The sequence below is a fragment of the Gossypium hirsutum genome, chromosome D04 (assembly GCF_007990345.1).
Source record: "Gossypium hirsutum isolate 1008001.06 chromosome D04, Gossypium_hirsutum_v2.1, whole genome shotgun sequence".
Classification (NCBI taxonomy): Eukaryota; Viridiplantae; Streptophyta; class Magnoliopsida; order Malvales; family Malvaceae; genus Gossypium; species Gossypium hirsutum.
In genome coordinates, this window is record NC_053440.1 from 18963765 (window position 1) to 18983175 (window position 19411).

The window sequence follows — 19411 nt, forward strand, 5'->3', positions numbered from 1 at the left end:
GTATTAGTTTATCCGTGTGCATGCATAGAATCATCTTAGAGGATGGTGAAAAAGGAATGATTGATGGACAACGGAGATTGAACCTTATTATGAAGGATGTGGTGAAAACAGAAATTATTAAGTGGTTAGATGTAAGAATAATTTACCCTATCTCAGATAGTTCACAGGTAAGTCCAGCCCAATGCGTGCAAAGAAATGAGGCACTACGGTCATGGAGAACAAAAATAATAAGTTAATACCGGCCAAAACGGTTACGGGGTGGAGAACTTGTATAGATTACCGAAAATTGAACAAGGCAACTTGGAAGGACCATTTTCCTTTCCCGTTCTTGGATCAAATGTTGGATAGACTTTCAAGGTGAGACTATTACTGCTTCCTAGATGGATACTCAGGGTACAACCAAATCACGGTAGCACTGGAGGATTAACACAAAAAAACATTCACATGCCTGTACGGTATGTTTGCCTTTAGAGTTGTATGTCTTTTGGTTTATGTAATGCTCCTGCTATGTTTCGAAGATGTAATATAGTGATTTTTACTGACATGATGAAAAAGTTTTTGGAATTTTTTATGGACAATTTTTCAATTTTTGGAGACAATTACGATGACTACCTAGCCAATCTAGCAAAGGTACTAAGACGGTACGAAGAAACAAACCTTGTACTCAATTGGGAAAAGTGTCACTTCATGGTACGAGAAGGTATTATTTTGGCGCACTGAATAAAGAGACAAGGGATCGAGGTAGATAATGAAAAGGTAAATGTCATTGAGAAACTCCAACCTCCAACATCTTTGAAGGGTGTTAGGAGCTTTTTGGGACATGTCGGATTCTATCGAAGATTCATCAAAGACTTCTCCAAAATTCCTAAACCCTCATACAAATTATTGGAGAAGGATACAACATTCAAATTTGATGAAGAATGCTTGAAAGCCTTTAAAGAGTTGAAAAATCGATTGGTCTCGGCACCAATTATTGTCACACCTGATTGGGAATTGCCATATGAATTAATGTGTGACGCAAGTGACTTCGCGGTAGAAGTTGTAATGGGCCAGTGAAGGAGTAAAGTTTTTCATCCCATCTACTATGCAAGTCGAAATCTGACAGAAGCTCAACTGAATTATATGGTAACGGACAAAGATTTACTTACTATTGTATTTGTTTTTTTACAAGTTTCAATCGTATCTTGTAGGTACCAAAGTGACTTTCTATATGGATCATTCGACAATTAAATACTTACTTGCCAAGAAATATGCTAAGTCGAGATTGATCTGATGGGTAATTCTACTTCAAGAGTTTGATCTAGAAATTCAAGATCGAAAAGGGTTAGAAAATCAAGTAGCAGATTACTTACCTAGATTGGAACCGTAAAAAGGAACTTCTCTTCTTATACCCATTCAGGAGACATTTTCGAGCAAGCATGTACTTAAGGTAAATCACATCCATAACACCCCTTGGTTTGATAATTTTGCTAACTATTTAGCTTGTGGTTTGATGCCACTTGATAAGACATATCAGCAAAGGAAAAAGTTTATCCATGATGTGAAGTATTATTTTTGGAAGGAGCCATACTTGTTCAAAGAATCAGGAGATCAAATGATCAGGAGATGTGTGGCAAAAAATGAGGTACATGAAATTTTATATCATTTTCATACAGATCCAAGTGGAGGACACTTCAAAGTATCACGTAGAGTGGCCAAAGCATTACAAGCAGTGTTCTTTTGGCCAACTCTGTTCAAAGATGCGTATGCCTACGTGAAAAGTTGTGATCGATGTAAGAGGGTTGGAAACATAACCAATAAAAATGAGATGTCCCGAACAAATATTATTGAGGTAGGATTATTTGATGTTTGGGGTATTGACTTTCTTGGTCATTCCCCTCCTTTTGGTCACAAGTATATACTAGTATTAGTATTCACGTATCTAAGTGGATTGAGGTCGAGCCATATCTGACAAACGATGCCAAGGTAGTAATGAAGTTTGTCCAAAAAAAAAACATGTGTTCACAAGGTTTGGAACTCCTAGACCTATTATCAATGATGAGGGGTCTTATTTTGTGAACAAATGGTTTAAATGGTTGCACAATAAACATGGAGTGAAGCACAAGATTGTGACAGGTTACCATCCCCAAACAAATGGGCATGTTGAACTAGTGAATAAAGAGATAAAAGGTATACTCGAGAAGGTAGTTTTTTCCAAACCGATGAGACTGGTCCAAAAGACTGGATGATGCTTTACGGGCCTACACGACAACATACAAAACACCCTTAGGGATGTCTCCCTATCGGTTGGTTTTTGGGAAAGCCTGTCATTTGCCATTGGAATTAGAACATAGAGCTTGTTGGGCTCTCAAGCAGCTCAATTTTGATCTCAAGCTTGCTAAAGAGAAACAGATGCTTCAACTTGATAAGTTAGAAGAATTCGAAATGTTCTCATATGAAAATGCCAAATTGTTCAAGGAGAGATTGAAAAGATGGCATGACAAGCACATCCAATTCTAATAATTTGAAACAGGTCAACAAGTTTTGTTGTTCAATTCCAAATTAAAGTTCTTTTAAAGCAAGTTAAAATCTCGTTGGTCTGGTCCATTCACTACTAATCAAGTTTTCCCATACAGGGTTGTTGAGCTTCATGATAAGAAATGTAATTTCAAAGTTTATGCTCAAAGCTTGAAACATTACCGGGGATATAAAATCAAGCGAAATAAAACCTCGCCCATTTTATCGGATTCTTCATTTTTCATTCCTATTTTCAAGTAAATGATTTAGGTTATATTTTCTAGATTATTATGTTAAAATAAATTTTTTTTGGGAGATTGAAATTTAAGCGAGACCGTTTTCTGACCCTTCCAATCTTTCTTGGGAATTGATTTCAACATAATTTTCCGAGAAAATATTTCCTAAGTGGCACAGTAAATTTTAATTTGTTGAATAAAATGGTTAATTTTGATCCAAATTTTAGTTTTCTGCTTTATTTTCAAATTATTTTTTAGTACAAGACTTAATTGAACTACTTTCAATATTAGTTGTGTTTTCTGTAAAAATTTTAAACAGATAAAATAATTTTTTTTAATTTTAATTTTTAATAAATAAGATAATAAAATATAATATATTAATATATTATATATTATATATTATATATTATATATTAATTGTAATTAAATTTTTATAGCATTAGGAGTAGTAATATTTTAATAATAATTTAAGCTTATTTTTATTAGAGTTTGTGTTACCTTTTACCTCACAATTACTTTAAATACCATTACCTTTCCTCCCTATTCACATCACCTATCAACCTTCGACCTCACCACTTTTCCCTCTCCACTGCCACATACGATATACCCTAACCCTCCAACCATCGACGACCTTAGTAGCTAACACCTTGCATTGCACGTCATTTACTGCCAGCAACAACAGCTGTGCACCCTAACTATGTCCAGCACCAGCCGTGTGCTCTTGCTCCCCTTGCGCCAAGTCGTCACACCTCCTTTGTTGCACCATTTCAGAACCCTACAAGCCACTATTTGCCATTGGCTAGCAGCCACCAAGTCATCGTTCCTTCTTTATCCACTGCCCAAATTGCCATTTGCTTCACCCTTATATTATTTTCTTGAGTTCTTACTAATTTTTATAAAGGTGGTAAGAAATTTTTATTCCTAAAATTTTAATTTAATTTGATTATTTACCTTTTTGATTTTACACAAATTGTTGATATTAAATTCTAATTGAATTTTTGGAAAATTATTACTTGTTTCCACCTTATGTGATATTCAGGCTGAATCATGCCTCGTAAAAGAACTCGTGCCTCTATCAAAGACGAAGAATCACAAAAAAAATTTCATTGTGAAGAAGCTAAAGTGAGATATGAGAGCATCTTTAAGAAAAAACCAAATGCTTCCGGAGAAAGGTTTTACTTTGGGAAAAAGTAACTACACTGATTTCATGCAAGCATTCAAAAAGTTGTTGAGGCTCTAAAGTGAGAAGTGTTTTGTGAAAGAAGGCCAAATTTAGACGATGAGTTAGTTCAGAAATTTTATGTGAATTTCACCTCAAGTGCTTTAACAGAAGTTTCTGTCCAAGGAATTAAGATACCTCTAAACTCAATTTCTATTAATGAATTTTATGATTTACTTGATTTCGAAGACGATGACTATTCTTCCTTAATGGAAAATGGTGAGGCGAAGAAATTGCATGAAATCCTACATGAACCCATAGTCATGGGTTCTAAATGGACTATGTTTAAACACAAGACTCATACTTGTCTCAGAGAATACTTGACCCCATTAGCAAAGGTATGGTTTTTTTTTATCCGATTTAGTCTTATGCATGTCTCAATGGGACTACAATTTCAGTGGAACGAATGGTCTTACTATACACAATTATGACAGCAAAGACCATTAATGTGGGGAAAATCATTCTAAATGAAATTCAAAACTGTTCCGTAAGACATTCTAATCTAGCCTAATTCCCTTTACGATAACAATTTTATGCTTGAAGGCTAGTATTTGTGCAAACGTAAAGAAAATAGGTCAAAATCTAGGTACAATCACTGATTAGGACCTTGCCCAAGTAGCAGGAAATTCTGTTCTTCAAAAGCAACCTGAATTAAACAACTACATTGAAAAAGAGGATAATCTTACAGAACCAGAACACTGCAGCCAAACAAAATTCTTGAACAAACTAAACCAACTCTTGAACCTGAAATGACTACCCCCAACGTTTCGAACTCATTCGCCTAGCCCAAATCTTTGAGATGAGCTATCAAAGTTGATGGACTTATTACAACATATGCAGTGGCAGCAATAAGCTTATTGGAGATACTCAAATATATGAGATGACTCAATTACAAATGCTTTTAAGAAAATATTTCACAACTCGTTTATTTTTGAGCCTGAATTTCCAGAGTTTATATTTGATTCATGGACTCCAATGTTGAGGATGAAACAAGGTGATTCAAGCAAAAACAAGGGCGATGAAGCAAAAGATGGGTCGGATTCTAAGGGGTCTGTAAATAAATTAAAAATGGGGGATTTTGTCTTTACTTACTTTACTTTACTTTTTAAGATATTTTAAGTTTTTAGTTTTAAGCTTTCTTAGGATATTTCTATTTCTCGCATAAGAAAATAAAAGGTTGAAATCATTAATAAAATTGAACAAGCTGCTAAATAAGAAGTGTGGCAATAGATATGTACATGTCTAGGATTGGAATATGTTTAGGAAAAGTTTGTTATTTAAATAGTCAAACTTGACTCACCTCCTTTTCTTGGGATCCTACATGGTGTATAGTATCTATTCACTTTTATATTTTTGTTCCTTCTACATTGTTTTTAACAATGGGGACACTGTTCATCTTAAGTAGGGGACCAAAAATTGAAATTGTTTTTAGAATTCATTTTTCCTGTCCAATTATGATTAAGTTATATTTTGATCAAAAATCTGAATTTTTGTTAATTATGCTAAACTTTTGTATAAATAAAGTTCTATTATATCAATATTTGCTCTATTAGTTGAATTATGGCATAAATGTTACTCTTAATAAAGTATGTAAATCAAACCATGAAATTTTTAATTCTTTAGAAAAGCTAAGCATGCATGAAAGTTTAAGTCTTTAGAATTGATTTAGTAATTTCTTGAAGCGAAATCCTAGGAAGTATGGAATCTTGAAAATGATTTAGGCAAACTTTTGTTTGGACCATTTGAGTCTTTCAAGTCAACCTTAATGAATATTTATCCCTTGAAACCCAACTTTCAAACTATATGGCCTAATTTTATTCGAACCTTGCAATAATAAGCTATCCATTCTCTCATAATTATCTTTAACTTGTCCTAAGAACTAGACTCAGTCTATCCAGAATATTCTTTGAAAATAAGTTTAGGGGAGTTGAGAAGAAGTATCAAATGCTCAAAAAAATTTGTAGTACATGCAGTAATATGCTTTAGTGTTAAAAAGAGAGAGAGGGAGAGCAAATGTACTAAAAAATAGATGTACAAAGAGCATGTGTACTCAAGTGCACAATTAGTTGGTAAATTTTAAGGTATTTATTCTGAAGGTCTGATGCAAGCTGTGTCACATCCCATATTTTTACTTTAGTAGCGTAAAAATAAAAATAAGAGAGTGAGGTGGTCTGGTGGTTTAATGATCCTTAGTTATCCTAGAGGTCCTAAGTTCAAGTCCATTTGTTCACATCCTTTTTATTTAATTTAAAAAAATCCCATTTTCATAATGAGCTTGCCATCCACCCCATAGCTACCTTGTTTAGGAGGATTCTTTTCCCTCTACAAGAGTCAAACTTACCATAAGTTGAGGTAACATGATCCCTTTTTTACTCCATGCCTCCCTCTCTTGCTATTTATTCTCCCCATTGCCATAGAAGTGGTTCATTAAACCTAGACTAGGTTGACCACCCATTCCCCTCACTCCCTACCTCTCTTTTTCGTCCCCTCCTCCCACTCCTCTATATTCTCTCTTTTCCTCTCTTTTATCATCCATTTTTCTCCCTTTTCCTAGCCATGACCTTATTCTTTTTCATTTTTGCTTCCTTCCTCCATCATGACCAACCCTATCACCACCAAACACCGTACCTCTTAGCCATCATAGCTCCTCCTTCTGATCGTTCTTTTCCCCGTCACCACCTATCACCACGCTGACCACCACCGCAGGTCTCCTTTCTCCTCCACATCTCTCCTCTTTTCATCTCTTTTTTCCATCACTTCTTGCACTGAACCTTTACTATTATTTATTTTCCTACACCCTTCATCAGATCATCGCTCCTATAGTCGTCGGGCTATCGTAGCTATAGCTACCGTCGTCACTGCCGCTGTCTCCGTCGGTGGTTGAGTTTTCTTCTTTTTTTCTTTTAGATCTCTTTCGTCTCCTCTAGTGAGAAAACCTACTCCACTCTCCTACTTGATTCCTTACTTTGTATTTTAGACTCACCGATCAAATGATTCTTTTGGATCACAGAACTTCTTTGTTCCTTCACTAAATCGAATCGTCGATCTCATCATGTTAATCGAGTAGAGTAAGTACACGAGTAGTTTTGGTATCATTTCATTCTCTCTATTTTTCTCGTAAATCGAATGGTACTAAGTATATATATGTGTCCTTCATGTGTTAACACACTTGTCCCTATGTTCTTTGAAGGACCAAACAAAAATGACCCGGGAAATCACTAACGTTGAGGGCAAAGGTGTTAGATTCAAGTGTTAGATCAAGGGTAAGTTTATCGGCGAGACTTAAATGATTGATTTCTATTAGTTATAACACTCACAGTAGATCTTAACCAATAGAGATTATTTATGTGTTTAGATACATCTTTTGGGTTTAGATCAAAGCAAAATCACTACTAGGGGATTGTGGCATATTGGATCTACGAAAAAGGTGTGGGTTCAAGATTGTTTGTTGTGTGTGATGTGTTTACTTTTGTTATATTAATAAATTAATTATGATTAATCGTGAGTCCACTAAGTATTCAAAGAGGAGTTGAAAAACTTATCAAGGGGCACCCAAGTAAGTGACTCTAACAGAGTAAATCTATGAAACACATGATATATGATGTGATTATAACTTTGAAACAGATGTATGTGTAGATCTCATCATTATGGTATGTGATGCATGGCTTATGTGATATGTTTGATGATTTAAATATGTGATATCTATATATGTGTATGTTAATATTGAGATCTATTATCTAATGTGAAAAGCATGTAAAAGAATGTGAAAGTGATTAAAAGTGATAATTAAGTGATATGTGATTATGTGAGCATGTGAGCATGTTCACATGTGTAAGTGTAAAAGTGATTCATATGTATTAAAAAGTGAAATTTCCATATCACATGCATGGGGTAGGTCTTGTGAAAGGTGGAAGTATGTGGCAGTTTATCTGTAAATCAATTGTGGCTTGTCCACAAAGTGTTTCCGTGGTAGTATATATGCATACGTGGTGGCTTGCCCACAAAATGTTATTAGTGACAGTTTATCTACAAATCAGTGGTGGCTTGTCCACAAATGGTATTTCGTATGGATGACTTCTGTGGAACTCGAAATTGGTGTGTAGCAGAGATAGGTAGAAAATTTTATAAAATGTGCATCATTTTTAAAATATGTATTGATAAGTTCATGCATAAGTAATAGTGTTAAAATTTATGAAAGTTATGACAATCGATATGTTGAGATTTATATTTTGATATTTTTGTGAATATATATTTGTGTTAATCTCACACTGGGCCCTTTAAAGCTCACCCACTTTACTTGTGTGTTTAGATAATCCTCACGGTTAGGACTCGGATGAAGTTATCGGTAATGCTCTCAGAAATGTTTTTAAATAAACATATGGACTTTTATTTATGATTTGGATGTTTATGGACTTTATTGCTATTTGGGACTTTTTATATTAAGTTATGGTACTATGGCATGGGATTTTTAACATTGGTCATTATGCTTGGATTATACTTATGGATTGATTAAATTGGACTTTTTGCTAATAAATAAAGTTTTGAACAATTAAATAAACATTGTTTTTGCAAACTCGTTTTATCAAATTTGAATTTAAAAATCACTAAGTTGTTTTCCAACTATTGACAAAGAATTTCTACCAAAGTTTTTGAAATTAAACTTATCATTTTTTAAGAGAAACAATAACACGTGTTTTTAAAGATGAAAGAATTCACTTCAACTAATGTTTTCGCCATATCTATGGCCTATGTAGTTACTTAGAATGGGTCATAACATCTAGGCCTTGTTTGAGGGGTTACAAGTTGAGTCTAGGGTTTTTAGCTTAAATAAATCTATCTTTTACCTACCCCTAGCCAAGTCAACTTACAACCTATTTAAAATACCTACTGATTTAGATTTTAATGCTGACTACATTAGTGGAGAGAATTTGTTAAACTCAACTTATGAACGCATAATTAAACTTAGGGATTGCAATTTAGTCTTAAATGAGGAAATAAAAGTTAATTGGTAAGCATTTAGCATATCTTTATCGAGAAAGCATTTACTCTACTCTGGCTATCATGATAATAATTAAGAATTATTCGAATAATAGGTATACTTGAGTTGCATACATTCAAATTTTTTTTGTTCTTGAGCATAATTGCACTAAACTCATAATTGTGGGACAAGTGATTTTTCAAAAGTGATTTTCTTAAACTCCTTTTGCAATTTGTGCATTACTCGGGAGAGCAATGAATTAAGTTTGGGGTGTAAAAACACAAAAATATAGACTTTTTCAGTACCTTTTGAGCACTAATTCATGCAAGTTCTAAGTAGTTCCTGTCAAATTTTATACTTTTATTATAAAATATTTAATTTTAACTCAATATTTAAAAATTGTGAATTTTAGTTATTTTTATAATAATTTTTCATAATTTGGGTTATTTTTCATAGTTTGCACAAAAGGCAAAAACTTAGCTTGACAGTAACTTGAAACAATTACTTGACGAGGCTCCTTAGGAGCTCAAGATGACAAATTACCAACCATGAGGACTTAAATTTATGCTCTAGGACTTCCTCAAATCAGTTGATCTAAGTTTTCGCCTGAATTAGATAAATGAAGTAGACAACTTGATGTAGATAAATCAAGCCTGAATTCAGCAAATGAATAGGAACGATGGACAAGCCCACCAGAGCAGCCCAAACCGTCTTGCTGCCAAATTAGCTAAATTTGGCTGATTTTAACACTTACAAAATAGCCCTTAAACTCTCCTTAAATGTCATTCAGACCCCTCCCATTTTCATGCAATTAATTTCTAACCACAAGCTAAAAATAGCAAGTTCATTCAAACACTCCACCCACCTAGCATGGCCAGCCATGTGAAGGGAGATTTCATGCTATTTTTAGTTAATTTGAGCTGCCAAGTTAAAGTACAAATAGCCCCCTTCACTTCCTCATTCAACATACCTTTAATCATTCATTCATCTCTACTCTACTTCTCTCTTTCACTCTCTTGTCTTCCCATTCTGTGTCTTTCTTCCCTTTGTTGATTTCCCCTCTTGAGAAAGAGCTAGCATGCTCTTTGGAGCAGCAAAACAAGTAGAGAAGAAGAGGAGCGCACTAGTCTGGTTTCAAAAAATCATCGGGATTTGTTTTCTATTTCCCTTCTCTTTATATTTTTCAATTTATTCTGTGATCATAAATATGAATACTTGTTATGTTGATGTTCCTAATTTAATTAAAATGACTTAAATCTTGTTTGTGTTAGATTAATTTTATTTTGTCCACTTAATTTGTTAAAATCATGTTTTTTTTGTTATAGGCCTTGGTTACACTTACATTATAAATTTTAAGGTAACCAATGAATTAATTTTCATTCAGATTGAAATTATAATTAAATGGCACAGAATTTAATTGTTGCATGTTTAATCTTCTAAGTAGTTGAGGGTTAAATTTAGCATATATATTAAACAATGTAATCTCCTTGCATAACTTATAACATTGTTGTGATTTTAATATAGGAATATATTTAATCCACTCTGCCTTATACTTGCTTATGAAAATTGATTGATTAATCTAGCATAGGAATATGTTTTAAAAATTTGATTAATTTAATAAGCTTGTGTTTTAACAAAATACTAAATTGCCATGAATTTATTCGTAACAACAAGAACGTAGTTTTAATAAATCTGAGTCAAAGAATAAAATTGATCTAACACATTTATGTCAAATTGATTAAACCCGTTTTTAGAAGTCGTGCATTTGGAATTTTATTTTCTTAGTTAAATTTTAGTTTTTATATCACCTCTTTCAAATCAACATATTTTTCCTCACTAAATTGTTTAATTTTACATTTCATAAATATTCGATGTATGCATTGCATACTTTTAATTTTACAATAACAGTGTCATGCATACATGCTTTCCATACAATCATTTTCACATATGGTTTGTAATTTAAATATATACAAGCTCAATGTCATTCATGGCATATTACATGCATATCAATAAGTGTTTCAAAATTCAGCATGCTATACATGTATACAGTACATACATTTTCATTAAGACTTAGCAATCAGATATTTGACACACCAACATACGGTCAACCAATTACAGCACAAAGTCATACATCACATACAGCTTATACATAATACATTCGGTCCCAATAGGGCCTTTAATAATCAGCCTATCTATTTAGATACGTACCTCGCTCGACACCTCATCTACTAGCACTTAGGCCATTCGGCCATGCCAAAACCAGCAACCAAATTTACCATTTAAACACTATTATAAGGTTTTTAGACCAATTTACCACAGAGAAAGACCCACACCTTAATTTGCAAGTCCACAACACTAATTCGTAAAGTTTGCGCTTCCACACTTAAGCCTTAGATGTGTCTAAATCCAAATTATAGAATTTAACACATTAAAATACGATTAAAACCAGTCTTAAAACACCCCTTAAGGGTTTGGGCAAATTAGTGCTCCACTAACGATTTCTCAAATCCAATTCGACAAGCTAACTTACACTAATTTGATGCGAAATGAGGGTGTGAATGAAATCTAACTTCACTACTGATTTGGGACATCAAAATTAGTTCCTAAGTTGGAAATAGCACAAAAAATCAGTAAGTAAAATTCAACCTAAGGCCTTGTGCATTCTGTAAAAATAATAACCATTAACAAAATCAAACTACACAAGATCTCGTATAGATCCACACTTACACTACCCGATAACCAGATCTGAAATCTCAGATGAACATGTTTAGATACCCTATTGATTTGGATTGTTAAGGATTTTTTAAACAAAGAAAAATAAAAGAACACACTATTTTAAGGGGTGGGAAATGAAGAGAAAGCTGTAGCCCGAACTAATGGTGTTCCAAGGGTGGCAACACCACAAACGGTGACAAAAATAGGGGTTGACTTGGGTGGCACAAAGAGAGATCTTTTGGTAGAAAATGAGACGGTTTTTAGGGCTAGAAACAATAATAAAGCGGCTATAAAAATAGCAGCAAAATTAGAAAGAAAAGGAAAAGCCAAGAGAAGGAAAAAGGAATCTAACCGGTACCACCAGAAGTGGAGGAGAGGAGGCGGCAATGGACAGCAAAGGGAGGCTGATTTAAAGATTAAAAATGACAGTAATGCGGCTAGAAAAATGCCAGCAAAATAATAGACAAAGAAATGACACAACAATCCTGAATTTCATTTTGTTTGGGACGACACAAGGGGAAAAAATTAGAATAATGGGAGAGAGAGATGAGATGGATGGCAAGAGCAAAGGAAGAATAGAGAAAAGCTAGAAAAATGAAGGAAATAACATATATACCTAGGGTTTAGCTAGATTGGGCGGCACAAATCTAGGGGAGTGGGGGCAAAAATAGCAAAATTAATTTATTTTCTTGGGAAGAGATTCAAACTCGGTCTAGGCCAATTAAAATATATCCTTACTCATTCTTAACCATCAGGCCAGTAACTCACTCTTGAAATAATTTTACAAAATTTAAAATAAAAATTTGGGACGTTAGAATGCAGACTTGGGAAATATATTTGAAGATCGTGTTGAACTAATATAAAAAAGTTTTCAAAAATGGCTTGTGTGATGCGTCATGCCCTCTCTATGGCACGACACAACACTATTTTTTCCCTTGTTTGTATTGAATTTGAACGTGTGTCCCGCCATAGGTAAGATGTGGCATGACACTGATAAAATTCAACATTCTTACACTTTCAGAGCTTGTATCACGCCATAGGATTGCTGTGTGATGGCATGGCTTCGATTTGGCCCCTTTCAAGACTTCTAAAAGGTCACTGATTTCATATACATGCACCCTACTAACGTGTAGCTCCTCCTTTATACTCAAAAACTTGTTTACTACTAATTCTAACACAAAAAAATTATAATTCCTACATCTAACAAATTAAAAACAATTTAATACACAATATTTACAAATTAAGTTTGATGGTTGAAAATTTATGTTGTTCTACCAGACTCTGGTAATTCCTTGAATTTCACCATCGACTTCATCAATCGATCTCACCCATAATAGGCATTGCAATCACTCCTTCCATCAGAGTCTCGCCATTTGTCCCATTCTCTCATCTTATTAGTACCTATACTTGAACAACTCAGGAAATACCTTCGATCGAGGCCGTTAGGGATTAAATTAAACAAGGCATAGCACTCCTCCCTAGCTAATCCCTCACTTTGGGAATTACAACCACATTTGAACACTTTTATCTCATCATTAATTTCTATAATTAATTCATTCCATTTGAGATCAATAGTCGATTTAGAAGTGGCCAAAAATGACCTACCCAACAGAACGAGAATTTTTTAATCTTACTCGAAGTTCAGGAATACAAAGTCAACAGGGATTATAAATCCCTGTACCTTGACCAACACATCCTCAAGTACACTTTTTGGCTGCACCAAGGATCTATAAGCAAACTTTAGTGTTATTGAGGTGGTTTTAACATCCTCAAGTTTGAGTTTTCGATAAATTGATAAGGGCGTTAAATTGATGCTCGCCCTTAAATCACAATGGGTCTTACTAAAATGCATATCTCATATCTCTATCAGGATTGTAAAGCAATCTGGATCTTTCAATTTTGAGGGTATCTTTTTCACAATTAGTACGTTACATGAGGCATCAATGTCAATTTGCTCATTTTTTTTTTCATTTTCCTATGTCATTTCATAATTTCCTTTAAACACTTAGCATACTTTGAGATTTTATCAATAATTTCTAATAGTGGCAAATTGACATTGAGAGATTTAAATAAATTAAGAAAATTTATAAAATCTACCTCGTCCCTCTTTTGTTTGTCCTATAGTCGTGTCGGGAATGGTACATTCATTGTGGTCAGTCTTGCTATTACTACATCAAACACCAGTTTGACTACTGATTCGACTACCTCTTCGATTAGCTTATGGTGCTCGGCTTGCTCCTCTTCCATGGATTCTTCGACCTCTTCAGAAACCTCCTCTTCATGGATAGATGTGATTGGAAACTTTGATACCTTACCCGATCACAACGTGATCACCTTAATGTGCTCATTTCCATCTCTCCGAGGGTTGTTCTCCGTGTTACAAGAGAGAATTTGACCATTTTGTTTCTAGAGCATCATCATTAACTGGCTCATTTGGTCGCAGAGGTTATCCATCCAAGATTCAAGTCGTCCACATATTACTTTGACTTGTCGAGTATCCATATTCATTTTTTGCATCTTCCCCTCTAGTTGATCGAATCTTTGACCACATGCATTATGGTCATTGTTCACAAATTGTTGCAACGATGGGGATTGGTAAGAAGGATTTTGTCAAGTTTATGTTTGATTCGCACCTCCTTGGTTACTTTCCCACCTAAATTTTGAATGAAGCCTCCAACCGAGGTTATAGGTATTTGAATAGGGATCTCGACCCCTATTGCCTATATCGCTCGTCTCCTCTAATTGGTTCTCTGAATGTGGCCCCGCCCTCGTCTACTTGGCGGGTGTCTCCAAATGTTAAGCTTTTCAAGGATTCATTGGAATTGATCATCATCGTTCTTTTCTTTCAAAAAATTTACCATTGGTGGCTTGGATTGGTACATAATCTCTCTTTAGGCCACATGTACGATTTAATGGTCATATCCTCGATGATTTTGTAGGCTCATTCGTACGTATGGAACATGAGAGATCTATTGGATGCTCCATCTAAGCTAGATTTGACGTGTCTGTCAACACCATTATAGAAATTTTGTATTTGGAGTCATGCTTGCAGTTTATGGTGTGGGCACTTTCTTAGCATCATCTTGAAACGTTCTCATGCCTCATACAGGGATTCACCTTTATATTATTTAAAATTGATTATTTCTCACCTCAATTAATGGTTCGACTAGTCGGGAAAAATTTATAGAGAATTTTTTTTGCTAGATCGTTCCATGATCTAATAGAACCTGATGCTAACGAATCCAACCAGCCAATCGTATTGTCGCATAAGGAGAATGAGAATAACTGAATAAACCACTTCAAGTGTTGATTCAGGTCTTCAACCATATTCCTTTTGAACTGCAGTGCATTTTGGATCATCTGAATCATGGTCATCTTTATTTCAAAATTATTGGTGTTAATCATCGGTTGTTCTATGCTTCCTTACACCGCATCTAATGTAGGGAGGGCGTACTCACGCAACGTCCTTTGATCCATTGGGAATCCTTCCCGATTGTTTTCTTGTTGCTCCTATGCATATTCAAATAGTGGGTTTTCTTGGGGCAAATTAATTACCACGAGTGGATCAGTATTCATCACTAGATGGTTACGCCTAAGTAGTTGCTCCGAATCTAGGTACAGTTTAATTGGAGTACTAAAGCTTCAGGTCATAAACGACTTGAATGAATATAAATATAAATATAAATATAAATAAACAAAAATTAAAAATTATATCTATAGGTCCTAACGTCTCTACTTATCTTATTAATTGTAAAAAAATATTTCCAAAATTTATTGCCGAAACCACCCCGGCAATGGTGCCGAAAAATTGACTACCAATAAACGAGTTATTATTTATAGTAAAATATAACACCAAAAATATAAGAGCTTACAGTGGCGGTGTCCGCAAGTGACGGGTCAAATTGTAATATAGTTTAGTACAATGAAATACATGAAAGTAGTCTGAGGATCATACCCAAGGGAGAATGGAATAAATTATGAAAAAAATTTACAATAATAAGTCTAAATAGTACTAATTGATTCCTATATTACGATAAATCATAAAATACTTAATTGAGATAAAAATAAATAATGAAAATAAATAAGAAAATAAAAAGACTATTTAAATTAATAAACCAACCAGGAAGATTAATCGTTTCAAGGTTTGTAATTACCTTTAGATTAGGGTTTTAGGGTGGATTAGCTACCAAACCAATTATTATCTGTCGGCCTTCAATTAACTAATTGATTGCTTCATACTCACTTATCTGCCGACCTCACTTTTTAAAGAAAGATAAATTACAATTTACTCAATTTGACTTATCTACTGACCTCGTCTAACCTATGATAACTTCCTAGGGTTGTCAGGCCTAGTGGTTTAAGCACATGTAATTCATACAAACTAATCCCCCTCGGGAAAACCCTAAATCCTCCATTAATCACATCCACATCCACTCATTAATTTCCCCTTAGGGATTTAGTCACTCATGTTATTCTAAGTCTTAATATCAATTGAATAAATCATATGAAGAACATGATTGTTTGGGAGAGAAGATATTTGAATAATTGTGGATGTAATATTGAATGGGGAACAGAGTAACAAATTGCTCAATTGGAATAAAGAAATATATCGAATACAATAACAAGTAAACTAAAATACTTCAATTACATAAAAAAACTTTTGATTCAAAATTGGTTCCAAGGGGAAAACAAAAGAGTTATGAAAAGCCAAAAGAAAATAATCTAATCCTACTCCTAAACCACTAGGGTTTTTGAAAGCGTCTAATATGACTTAGTTACAACAAACCCCTAATGTCTTATTTATAAAAGTGTTGGCAACCCAAATTAGGTATTCGTCATTGACAACCTCTGGACGTACTAATGTTTAAAGTATGAATACTGCAACAAAAGATAAAGAATTGAGGCGGTGTCTGCAAGTCTACAGGTCAGGTTGTAATATAATTTTTACAACGAAGTAAGTAAGTACTCCAAGGATCATACCCAAGGGAGGCGAGTACTAAATTAATGTTAACCTAAACGCAAATAAAATTAATTAGTAGTTTAAATAAATTATAGTACAATGAAACATGAAGAAGAATTTTTAGATTTTTATAAATAAAGAAATAAAATATGCATAAATAAAGTAGACTTCTAAAAACTTAATTTATAAACTTAATCAAATCTGGACATGGGTGATTAGCTTGCTTTGGTGATTATAACTAATTCCAATTTTAGGTTTCTATTCAATCAACTAGTCATTACCCTAGTAGGATCTCTCGATCTTCCACTAAACTAACGAGTCGACAAGAACTATTTATCTCTCGATCTCACAGTCCAGACCAGTATAGGGCTAAGGTGTTCATGAATAGGTCATACCAATTTTGGGTTAATTATCACCTAAATGACTTTCTAGGGTCATCAAGCCTAAGGTTTAAGATCTTCTATTCCCAAACAGTTGATCTGCTAAGAAAATCCTAAATAACAATTAGTTAATCACATATTCACTTGCTAATCCCCTATAAGAGGATTAGCTCCTCATAGAATCTATAAACATCATAATCTTCACAATAAAGATAGGCATAAAGATTAGAGTTTAGAGAATCCTATTTGTATTGGATTGATGAAGTGAAATAATCCTCAAATGTTTGATTGCGTTTACAAAGCAAGTTCTCCGAAGAATGTGAACTGAGCAAAACTAAAAAGAAATGTAAACCCTAGAAGAAAGAAGAAAGAATTGAAAACTAAATTACAGGAAAAATTGAGAATATCAAAAGTTGTCCCCCAACAAGTGTTTTAGGAGCCTATTTATAGAGTTAGGGTAGTCATTGTCCTCAAACCTAGGTCAGCTGACGCTCTCGTGTTTAAATTTTGATTTTTCGGACCAAAATGCCCATGGTTCGTAAGTGCTCCTCGTACAGGGCCGATGTCACGAAACCCTAGTGTCTATATCACGACATCAAAGGCAGTATGCTCAAATTCAGGATGGCTTTATGGGTGTGTCGCGACATCCCTTGTCTTTTTCGCGACATCGAATGTAGTGTCAAAATTCTTGCATTATGCTCTCTATGTTGCCACATCAAACTCTCTGTGTTGCAACACAATGACCAGTATTGAGTTTTATTCCCTTTGATGGTCTTCTGCACACTCACTAAGTACATTAGCTTACCTTTAGGCCTCATTCGGCCCCTAAGGTCCATAAAAGACTCAAATTACACTTTTTATTAAATTCAAACTAAACTATGAAAACATAATTGGAATATAATGAAAATTCTTGTATTCAACTCCTAAAATGCAAAAACTAGTTTAATCTACTACACCGAATTACAGCAGATCAAACTCCCCCACACTTAATTCATTGCTTGTCCTCAAGTAAAGCAAAATAAAAACGAAAAGCAAACGACGACCCTTGAGCAAGTATAGTATAGAGATTGGATTGGCAGTACATAACTAGACGTTTTATGTTCACACATAATCCTTGCATGCTATATGACTGACTTACCATTTTGATATCAAACATCTAAGTGTAGTATATTAAAAAATACACAAACATTGAGGTTTTCAAATATAAGAATCCATCAATAAATTGTATATGTAATTTGATTATCCTAGTAGAATAAAAACAGTCATTATCGAGATTGCTTAATCAATGTCAATTCATAAACAACTTTACCTAGATCACATAGGGCTTTTCAGCTTGTAACATTCTGAAGCTTTGGACAGGTATGGAATTCAAGAAAAGTAAGAATCAAAATGGTTTCAAGCACAAAAATAATTTGGCACATCATATTGTTCTCTATTCTCCCCCCTTAGTGACCCTTACCCGTTAGCCACCTTATTTCTCCTTCTCTCACCTTCCTTATTTCTCCACATAGGAAGTCACAGCATAATATGGTAACTATAGCTAGCTCACAGGTTTTTATGCACTAATGAATGAGTTTTTCTACTTTGGAGACTTTCTCACTTCTTTTCTTTTTCACTTCATCTCACTCATAATGCCTTTGACTTTTCAAGTACTTTTCTTACTCGTTTTTATTTTCTTTTTGATTTTTTTTTGCACATATTGGCACACCTATAATCACTATATCAAACTAATTCTTCCTATTTCACTCTATTTCTACAAAATTTTTCATACTATAACTACTTAACCCTCAATACGTATGCCTAGATGTTTATAGTCGTGTAGTTCAAGACCAAAGAAAAAGGGTAAGTACAAATTGATATAGATCAGATTTTGTATGAAGGTTCATCAAAAAGTGTTTTCTGGCCTAAAATAGGTATTAAGGATAAATAAACAGGGTTAGGTTTTTGGCTCTAGGTGTTTACCAAACATGCCTTAACTCATCCTTAGTTATCTCAATATTCACAGATTTAATCAATCAAATAATCATGAATTTAACCATTTATCATACATACCAGCCTGCTCGTTTCCCTATATTCTCTATATCATCTAGCATGTTCAATTACTTAATGTCTAGTTATAGTGTAATATATAGAACTTAGTTGTCTAATAATCAAAATTTTAAAATCATTCATTATCATGCCAAATTTACAGTAAAGATAATCAGCCTATATACATGCTCTTAACCAGTCACTTGTATTTCTACAAGATCAAGCACACATTTGACAATAAAAATTAAAATAAAAGCATGCTCAGACTTTAGATAGCATATTGTCCCTAATGTGCACCACTATAGATAAGGAAAGAAGTTACCCGATTGATCGTGACATTGTTGTATTCTGATGGTGGGTGCTTCTTTCCTTTATTCGTTACAAGCTCATAAATGACGT

The 19411-nt window shown here is 34.0% G+C and overlaps 1 non-coding gene across 1 annotated transcript; it reads left to right on the forward strand.

The window, feature by feature from the left end:
* The first annotated feature begins 14694 nt into the window (after nucleotides 1–14694).
* On the forward strand, nucleotides 14695–14800 carry LOC121216568 (small nucleolar RNA R71). The gene has a single exon (XR_005912749.1). It is a non-coding gene; the product is annotated as a small nucleolar RNA R71 (small nucleolar RNA).
* Nucleotides 14801–19411: the final 4611 nt, after the last annotated feature.